General features: G+C 35.5%; 1 protein-coding gene across 1 annotated transcript in view; it reads right to left on the bottom strand.

Annotated features, from left to right (window-relative positions):
* The window catches only part of NAB1 (NGFI-A binding protein 1), a 70,186-nt gene extending 64,797 nt beyond the window's left edge, over positions 1-5,389 (bottom strand). The window contains exon 1 of the mRNA XM_056794128.1: positions 5,275-5,389. The gene's annotated coding sequence lies outside the window, so the exon portion shown is untranslated. The remainder of the gene's footprint in view (positions 1-5,274) is intronic.
* Between the last annotated feature and the right edge of the window lie 5,269 nt (positions 5,390-10,658).

Below are 10,658 nucleotides of genomic sequence, written 5' to 3'. Positions count from 1 at the left end.
TGTTATTATAAACACGAACCCCTTGGTTCTCAAGAGTGATCTATACCCTTTAGGAGAAAACAAACCCTTGTTTGGAGTCAAAGATAACTGGATAGAATTTCAGCCTTTTACCCGTAATGAAAATCCTGCCTTTCACTTTCCTTGTTAATGTTTCTACATTCATAGTTTTAAAATGGGATGACACCAGCAAGGTATGTGGGAAGTGTTAAAGATAGAATTTCCTATGCCCCTCCGCAGAATTTTTTGTTTTGATTTGATTTTTGTAAACTTTATAACCAAAGACAGGATTAAAATACCACTGGCTGCATGTTTCTGGTACTTAAAAAAAAAATTATTGAAGACAGTATCTATGATATTTTCCTTCTCTGACAAGATAGGAAAATGAAATAGTCTCCGGACTCCATGGTTTTAAGTGCTCCTTAAGCTAAAAAGGCATTGTTCAAATATTAATCCACTGTACTTGCAGGTAGAATCCTGTTTTAACAAATACCATTAAAACATCCATTTTTATATGAGACCATTTCCACATCCTGGCTGACAGCCCATACTAAACCTGCTTTGTTGATGTGGATAAAAGGAATTCTTTTGAAGGAGAAATTCTGCATAAGGGATTTTAATGTTGAAGCTGTGCCTCTTGATAACTAAGAAAAAAACCATCATTAACAGCAGTTTGTTGTTGTTGTTGTTACAAAAACAAAACAAAGCAAAACTGACTGGAAGACAAGATAATACAACAATGGAGCAATCATAACTGAATTTTAGCTTCTTTTTCCAATGTTTGTGGCAGGTTCCAGGAATGGCAGCTTTTGCCTGAAGTAATTGAATTGATAAATGCACAGGGAACAAGATTGTTTATTTTCTGACTCCCTTTTTCAGCTGGAGAAACCGTCCTAGAAGTTGGTGAGCAAGCCAGACTCTAGGGCTTCATCTCCATGGTTTTCTTTGGCCTCCCTATTTATTAGGGAGGGAATATACTTCATTACAAAAGTGATCATCTTGCAAGTTGATTTTTGGCCCTCTTTCATTCCATATACTCTACTGTTTGGATTTATTTTAAAATAAAGAAGACACCAACAATTTCTTGTGTTGATTGGAAAGTTATAGACTAACATCTCTCTTGTCAGAAGAATTGCAAAGAAATAGACATGTATTTTCATTTTTCCAATCTCCCAGAAGCCTCAGGTTTAGTTATTTCAGATCACTAAGGAAAAAACAATAACTTTGTTTTCTATCAGAATATTCAATCAAGGATTCATGAACCAAAACCTGAATAGTTTTACATGGACTATTCTAGTTTTCTATATTGGAGGATTACTTGCCACACTCAGAGGAAGCTACATGAGATTTTCTTTCTAGGTATAAATTTGCCTGGTCAGCACAGTATATATGATCCCTGAGTGCAAATGTGTCTGGGCAAGTTCTTTTTCTTCTGTTTGTTTTTTTTCCTTTATGATGTGTTATAAGTTGCTTCTAAAGGTAAGTGGCGCAATCTCTAATAGTTACTCCTTAGTATTCCTACATGCTATATTTCCCCCACATTAATAGACATAAATGGATGTCACATTGTTTTGCCTTCTGTGCACTATGAGTCTTGAAGGAAAATTGAAGGAATGATGATAGACTGAAAGTTTTTTGGCAATCATACTTCCCTTATAATAAAGCTACCAAGAAAAAAGGTTTTTCTCCTAAAGTCAAAGAATATTAAAATGTTAACTCTAAAGAATTAAAACATGTAAATATGGCATCTAGTGCTCAGTGGCCAAAGTGGTCTCTAAAGCAGAAAGAGAGGCAATTATAGAGATTATTCAGATAAAGAATCTTTATTTCCTCTTATTGATTAAGCATCTGGAAGATCTCACCATATATAAAGAATGTCTTTTCTTTGGGGATTTGATTCTGAATTTCCTCCATGATGGTGGCTTATAATTTTGTTGATCATCAAATGAGATAATATGTATATGTGTGTGTATATATATATATATATATATATGTATATATAAAGTATTTTATAATCTTAAAGTGCTATATAAATGTGAGCTTTTACTACTGTTGCCTGGCTAACTTGAAATTAATAATCAAAAGGTCCTTGAGCAAATTTATCTCCATGGTTACATCTTTCAAGTAATCTCATATGATGTTAGCATGTATATTCTCCTTGTCCCAAAAGAACATTTAAGGTGCTATTTTGTTCTCCTGAATCAAATGCTTTTTTCTAATCAACAAGCAATAAATGCAATGGGATCTTCTATATTCTACCCGCTTCAGTAAGGTCTATAACAATAAAGTTGCAATTTGCCAGAGAAAATCATTAGCAAAAATCTGATTCTTCTTTTCTCATAACTTCCTCAAGAATATCCTCAACAAGAGTGGATTATTCTTGTAAGGATTTAATAGCAATGGGAAAGTAAACGTGTTGGTAGTTATTGATTTCTCTTGATTATATCAAATGTTTTAAGTTTTGTGATATCTTTTTTTGTTTCTTATCACCTTTATTTCCTAATTTATCTTTCTTCTTTTCTTCACACAGAGAACCATCCTTCTAAGAATAAAAAAAGAAAAAGAAAAAGACCAAACCTGTTTAACAAACACAAAACAAGTTTAAAAATTAATGCAAAAAATAGAGGAAGAGGGGGCAGCTCAGTGGATTGAGAGCCAGGTCTAGAGGTGGGAGGTCCTGGGTTCAAATATGACCTCAGACACTTCCTAGCTGTGTAACCCTGGGCAAGTCACTTAGCCCCCATGCATAGCCCTTACCACTCTTTTGCCTTAGAACCAATACACAATATTGATTCCAAGACAGAAGGTAAGGGTTTAAAAAAAACAGAGAATGAGATTGCCCTTTTTAAAAATAGTAATAATAATTCCTGTGTCTTTTTTCTAAGTATTGTTTCCTTCTCTTTTGCAAATATCTTTGAAAATCAATCAGTCATTCAATACCTTCAAAACTGTTTAAGTTCCAGCATAAATATCCTGATAATATATTTAGTTTAGTTCAGCAGCCCTTCTAATTTTTATTTTCTTTAGTGCTATTTCTATTTTATTATACAGAATATCAAGGTCTGTGAAATTAAAGTTCAAACTTGGGGATTCGAGAATCATGGATGATCTTTTCCAGTTTTCTTAACCCTATAGATAGAGAAGTCTTCCTGATCCTTCTGTTTGCAGATGACATGGGGCTGATTTCATCAAGCCCTAAAATATTTGTCTCCTAAATAAGATCTTTAATCACTTTGAAGATTACAGCCTAACTACAGTACTTACTTAACACAGAGAAAATCAAATGATGGAAGGAAATAAGCATTTGTTGAGTGCCTACAATATGCCAGGCTCTTTACAAATATATCTCATTTGGCTCTCACAACAACCCTGGGAGGTAGGTACTAGTATTATTCCCATTTTACAGTTTAGAAGACTCCGGCAAATAGAGGTTAAGCGACTTGCCCAAGATCACACAGTTAGCAAATTTGACACCAGGCCTAGCATTCTATTCACTGTGCCATCTATTTTCCTCTCGACATTAGAGGAATTCGAATTTATTGGTAAATATGAATAATATGGGGAAAGGTTTTGAACAATGACACATGTATAACACAGTGGAATTGCTTGTCAGCTCCAGGAGTGGGGAGGGAAGAGGGGAGGGAAAGAACATGAATCTTATAACCATGGAAAAATATTCTAAATAAGTAAATATTTTTTTAAAAAAGAATTTTTTTGGTAAATGTCTTACCATTTGAATGAAATATTAGCCATGTGAAGTCTATGACAAATAAGAATGCTTCAAGTTTGTAAATTTCCTACTTGACATTTTCCCATGACCTTTCTCTGTCTTATACTTCACATTGAACTTTATTTTGTATGTCTCTAAATAACATAATTTATTATATTCTCTGAGTTGATGGTGTATGTCCACCTACTAGACTACATGCTCCATGACATTCTCATCTTTTTTCCCTCTCCTAGCGCCTAACACAGTACTGTTTACACAGCAGGTGCTTAATTTCTTTGGGAAGGAAACAATTTCGCTTGGGAAGGAAACTACCACTGAGAGCCATCCCCACCGCTACACCTTATTATATAGTCTTAGAGTGTTGTTTGATATATTGATAAATTTGATTTGACCAGGATCACAATGTGTGTCAAAACTGGGATTTGGACCCAGATCTTCTTGGATATAAAGTCATCTCTATAGCTGCTACTCCTTGTTGCATCCTAAATAATTTGATGAACTAGACTGAATAAATTATTTCATATTTTGAAGAAATAGTTGTTCTCTCATGTCCAACTCTTTGTGATCCCATTTGGGATTTTTCTGGCAAAGATACTGGAGCGGTTTGCCATTTCCTTTTCCAGCTCATTTTACAGATGAGGAAACTGAGGCAATCAGGGATAAGTGACTTGCCCAGAGTCACAGTGTCTGAGTATCTAAGACCAGATTTGAACTCTGAAAAGATTCTTCCTGACTCCAGGCTGGGCACTCTTTCCTCAGCTAGGTTATAATGTGGATAGAGTGCCCAGTCTGGAGTCAGGAAGAATCCTCTTTCAGAGTTCAAATCTGGTCTCAGATACTTAGCTTCCCCATGGCAAGTCACTTGACCCTGTTTGCCTCAGTTTCCTCATTTGTAAAATGAGCTGGAGAAGGAAATGGCAGACCACTCCAGTATCTTCTCCAAGAACACCCCAAATGAGGTCACGAAGAGTAGGACATCACTAAACGATAATAACATTTTGAAGAAACTTTGCAATTTTTATTTAACTGTAAAACCATAGGTCTGTATCCCCTTGTTTTCTCAGATAGTTAAAAAGCTGAACTTGGAGGAAGAGAGACCCGAATTCAGATACTACTTCAGACACTCTTAAGTAGTGGCACAAGTCACTTAACCTCTCTAAGGCGGTTTCCACATCTATAATATGGGGGCCTCTAAGGCTCCTCCCAGATCTTAATCTATTATCCTAGGCTTTAATAAATAATATTTGCACATGAGAGTCTTAAGAACACATAAAAATTAGTAATAGAAGAATATTGAATTAGCAGTGTTTCTCAGGTCCCTAAGCCTCATTGCTTCCAAGAAGCAGTTACATTTTCTCACTAACACATACCTGAGGTTTGAGACAGCATTCTTAATGGAGAAAAAAAGATACTAAAAAGTCATAAAGACAAGAAATTGGGGCTATCATATAAAAACTAGCCCATCCGACAATCAGATCAAAGCTAATTGGAACCAACAAGATGATTAGATTTTCCTATAAAAAGTTACCTTGGTTTCCTTGACTTACCTTTTCTCAATCTAATTGATAAAGTTGTTTTAGGATTTAGAGATGGAATTTATTTTTTCTTCCCATGGTGCTTGTGGGAGAGGCAGTTTCCAGCTGGTAAATGTTCACATAAATATACACAAAGATACACATAAGTGCACAAACTCTGTTTTGTATTTATAGTCATATTTTTAAGTGGTCCTTTGAATGAATTCATGAATAGTGTGTTGCCAAGTCTAATGTTGACCTTGACTTCCCTTTTGTATTGCCATGGGAAACTGTATTCCCTCTCTGTTCCGTATCAAGTCCCAGATACAAAATAGAATCGTTTTGTTGCAAAATGAGTAGAAATTTACACATAATCGGGTATAATATACATTTCACCCTTGTATCAGAGATTCTTGTGACTCAAGAACCTAGTTAGCAACAATTTGGAAATTTCTCACTGTCTTTGTCTATAGCACTGTCAGGAAAACCCAGGGAAAATAGGCAGAGTACAAGTCCCATTTGTTTACCACCAGTACACTGAAACCAAGTCCCTACTTTCAAGTAAACAATTCACAAAATAAAATTTCATTACTGCAGGAAAATAAAAACAAATCTTTAAATGTGCTTTTGGAAAATAAAGACCCTCTCCATCCAGGAGCCTTCTACCAAAGATCTATTTAGGGTCTCAATCACTTTCAGGCAGGACTCCCAAAAGGCATTTTTTCCTGGAATTCCTCAACCGCTATAGCAGAATCAGGTCTCAATCCAAGACTGATGTTTCTCCATCATGGCTCCCCTTATAGTATTCTACATGGCTTCAGTATTGTTATCAAGCCCAGAAAAAAGAAAAAAAAAGCAAAACACAACAACCTCTAATTATGGGAATAAACTGAATAAAACTGCTTGATTCTACAAGAACCAGTATAGTAGCTAGAAGAGAGCTGGTTGAGGCAGGTGGACATAAGTTCAAGTCCTTCCTCTTACACACAGTGGCTGTGTAGGTCTGAGCTAACCACTTAACCTCTCCAGGGAACTTCCTAAGACAATTATTAAGTTGTTTCAAAATAATAATAATGAAGATCTGCATTGATAAAGGAAATTCTTCATTTGGAGCTCCTTCGAGCAATAAAATCACAGTTCTAGTCTCTATCTCCAGGTGATGGGTGCAATCTTTACCCACTTACAAAGGGAAGACTTACAAGATGTGCCCATCTGAGAGAAGATACACTCCCCTCCTGTATCATAGCATTAGTGATATAGTGTCAGGAACCTCCTAGCAATCTATTTTTTCATTTCCACTTTTCCTGCCAACCTCTGATGGCACAAAAACCTCCCCAGAAAGACTGACTGGTTCCTTAAAACCTCCATTTTAAGGAGGAAACCCAGGTCAATCATGTCTTCATTCCTCCGAAGTCTGTACTGCTGAATCCTCTCCATAGGACCATGCACCAGGCAGGGGGTACCTTTTAATATCATCCTCTTTTCTACTCTTTTTTTATGTAGTATCTTCCACCATAGTTACATAAGCTCCTTGAGGGCAGGGATTTTTATCATTTATACTCATGTTTATATTTGTAGTGCTTAGCACAGTGCCTGCTTCTCAGTAAGCATTTAATTAATACTTGTTGACTAGATTTATATATATAAGAGAAACTAAAATCTAAATGCCCTTTCCTCCTCATATACACAGGAATTGTGTGCGGTTTTTTTTTTGTGTGTGCTTTTATAAATATTTTTATTGCTGTATTTTATCAGGATTTGGAAAAAAGCCATCTAATTTTCTTCTAATTATTTCCTCTAAATTCCAAGGAATTGAGACAACTGAGTAGGATTATTCAAATTAGCCAGGACTGTGACCAGCCATGCCTAAGGTAAAGTAGAAGCAGGATGCCTATTCCATCTGGGCACACTTGTCCTTGGGTCAGAGGAAGAAACAATTTCCCTACTGGCTACATTTATATTTTAAATTTGAAGTTCATTCACATGAAATTTTATTTTTGTAGGAAAGGGCCAATCCATAATAAACAAACAATGCCACCCACCTTCAAAAGGCAACTCTAGATAAAGCATTTGTAGATGTCTAAAATTCCAACTGAGAAAAAAATTCCAAAAGCATCTAGTTAATATGTGCTACTCTCACCTTACTCTAAGAAGCCATTCTTGGCTGCTCTGACTGCAGCCCTCTCTAATTGAAACTATTACATTGTCTATATTGTTTTGACTAGTACTTTATGACTGGCATTTCTCTCATTAAAATTTTTAGGTATGTTAGTATTGACTCTCCAGATAAACTCAGGGAAAACACAGGATCAGAAGATGATAGCATTAAGAATAATTCTGGGGGGAGGGGGATGAAAATGTCCTATGTGAACATCAAGGATGATTTTTTCATAAAACTACATTTATGGGCAAACTTAAGATTTCAAAAGCCTTGGTATAAATGTATATTAAGTAGCTCCAATTAGACAGTACATACATTTTTTTTAATTTTTAAAAATAATCTATTTATACTATATTAAATTAAATATATGTAACATATTGTATGTAATATTGTATATGAAATACAAACAATAAACCACATATATTAAAATTCTAGACAATCATCCAACATCATATATTTAATTTCTCCACACAAATATTTATCCTCTGTGTTTATCTGTTATGCTATGTATACATATGTATGATTTATTATATAATTTATCTATATACATATGCATGTCTAACATAACAGATATATGTGTATATATGGGTTATATGTAAAACAGTTATACAGTTATATGTTATTTTTATAAAAGAGATACATGCATATATGCATACATAAATAGCTATATTTTCCATATAGATGTACACAGAGGACATATCTGGGTGAAATAAAATATATAGCATCTAATGATTATCTAAGATTTTAATCTGTATATACAAATATATTAACAGATGCATTATATATTATAAATATAATATTTATACTATACTATATTTAGATCTATAATATATAGTATATCTGATATCTTATATATATCTCAGTGTATATATAATATACCTGTGTATATCTGTTTTTTTATATAACAGCTTTACATACACATGTTTTTATATATTATATGTGTTTATAAAACACGGGTATAAATATAGATATCTATATAAATACAGATATTGCCAGAAGTAACCAATTTTTTAAAAATTGTGTTTCAAAAGTCCATAGAATTAGAATGTCAAAGTTGGAAGAGACCTCGAAGATCATCTAATTGAAACTTTACGTAAATAGAAATCTCCTCAAAAATATCGCCCCCCCAAGTTTATCCAGGCTCTTCTGGATGAGCTTCAGTGAAAGGGAGCCCACCATGTCTTGAAGTATTCCATTTCACCTGCAAGTAGCCATATATTATACAACATATGTAATGTACTATGTATGATAGTGAACATGAAATATGTCATAATGTACTTAGATATATTTAAATCCTAGACAATCAGTAGTATATAAATGGAGATTTTGAACCTTAGACTTCATTCCCCAGAAGTCCTTGGTATTTCGCAGAATTCCCTATAATCTCTCCTGTGTCTCCACATTGGGGAGATCACGTTATTGGCATTTAACTGGCAGTAACACTTCCCATGCTCTCTCTCTCTTCTTGCATGATGTAGCATCAGCAGTGATGGTGGTAAGGTGGGTACAATTTGAAAATGGCTAACCATGGGCATATGGTTTTTATTTTGTATCCTCTTTATTCCTTGATTTCTAATGATCCTTAATAAACCTCATAAAATATAATAATTTTATTATTAGAGATATAAACTTAATTTTTACCGTTGATGGCAACCACTAGTCGGAGAAGAACCTCTCAATTTTTTAAGATAGCCTAGATAAAAAAAAAATTTTAAGCCATGTTTTTCTTGCCAAGGTTTTTCACCCACCCCACCCACCCACCCTTGCAAAGCCACTTCTCTGGATTCAGCTCTCTCCTGCTGCCCACTCCTGCCTCCAGCCATCCACTTCTGACCTTCTTGACCCAGATCACTCACCCAGCCCCAGCCTCAGGCCCCATATCTTTCTTGTCCATCCCCATCTCTCTTCTCACCACAGTTACCTCAAATAGCCTAAATGATTTTTCTACATTCAACCTCTTCCCTCTCTGACCCACCTACTCAAATGATTATTCCCAAAGTAAAGATCTGACTTTGTCACTGCCCTACTCAAAAAACTTCAATGGTTCCCTACTTCTAATAGAATATGAACTCTTCTCTTTGGCATTTAAAGCCCCTTGCTGCCTGGCTCTAGCCTACCTGTCCAAGCTGAGTAATTACTCATTATTCCCTCTCTATCACTCTAAGTTCCAGTCAAAATGACCTGCTTGCTATTCCCTGTTCATGACATTCCTCTCAAATCCCTGACTTGGCCAACCTGTTCTCCCTTCCAGGAAACCTCTTCCTTTCCTCTCCTCTTGGAAGCCGCAGCTCTCTTCCAGATTCAGTTCAAGGGCCACCTCCAAGGAAAAATCTTCCCTGATTCTCCATGTTACTACTGCACCTCCCCACCTCCAACCATGACACTAGATTTACCTCCTATATGTAGCTTGTGTTTACTCATGTGAGAACAAGTCATTCACATCTCTCTAGTAGAGTATAAACTCCTTGAAGGCAGAAACTGGCTGGTTTTTGGATTTGGATTTCTGAGTCCTATATGACAGCACCTGTCATATAGTTGGCATTTTCTAGTTCCTACATTATAGCCCTGCAAATATATTTAAATATAAATAAAAATGTATATGTTAAAATATATTTAACATTAAACATATTAAATAATTATCATGGTCTTGCTAAATATTCTCTCCTAACACTAAAACATGTCCAGTTCAGCACCAGGACCCATCCAATATAAATACTGTGCTCTGTACCCCTCTGCTATTCTCTCCCCTTGCTTTCATTTGCTCTAGGGATAGTAATTCTATCAGTTGTTTGTTCAGTCATTTTTTTCACTCATGTCCAACTCTGTGATCCCATTTGGGTTTTTCTTGGCAAAGATACTAAAATGGCTTTCCATTTCCTTCTTCAGCTCATTTTACAGGTGAGGAAATTGAGGCAAACAGGGTTAAGTGCCTTAGTTGCCCTAATTATATCAGTACTCTCACTGTAGCTAAAAAGGGCATGTCAATCTACTCATAAGTCCTTTCTCTGGATATCATTTCCCTACATGTGTTGTATCCTACTATTAGAATGTAAGCTTTTTAAGGGATAGAAGGCACCAGTTTTATGTCTGTTGTGCACATTTCTTTCTAAGGAGAGCCTATCCTAGAGGTTGGTTGGTCAAAGGGACTAGAGCTTGAATCATTGATTTGGTTCCTTGCTCTCTGAGATGTAAAAGGCACTGTCTCCGGTCAATGGATGCCCTGGGAGCTTTAGCAGATGTCCTGTTAACCTGCTTC

Source organism: Monodelphis domestica, chromosome 4, assembly GCF_027887165.1.
Source record: "Monodelphis domestica isolate mMonDom1 chromosome 4, mMonDom1.pri, whole genome shotgun sequence".
NCBI lineage: Eukaryota > Metazoa > Chordata > Mammalia > Didelphimorphia > Didelphidae > Monodelphis > Monodelphis domestica.
The sequence above is the reverse complement of the archived record's forward strand: the minus strand, read 5'-3'. Positions and strand labels throughout refer to the sequence as shown.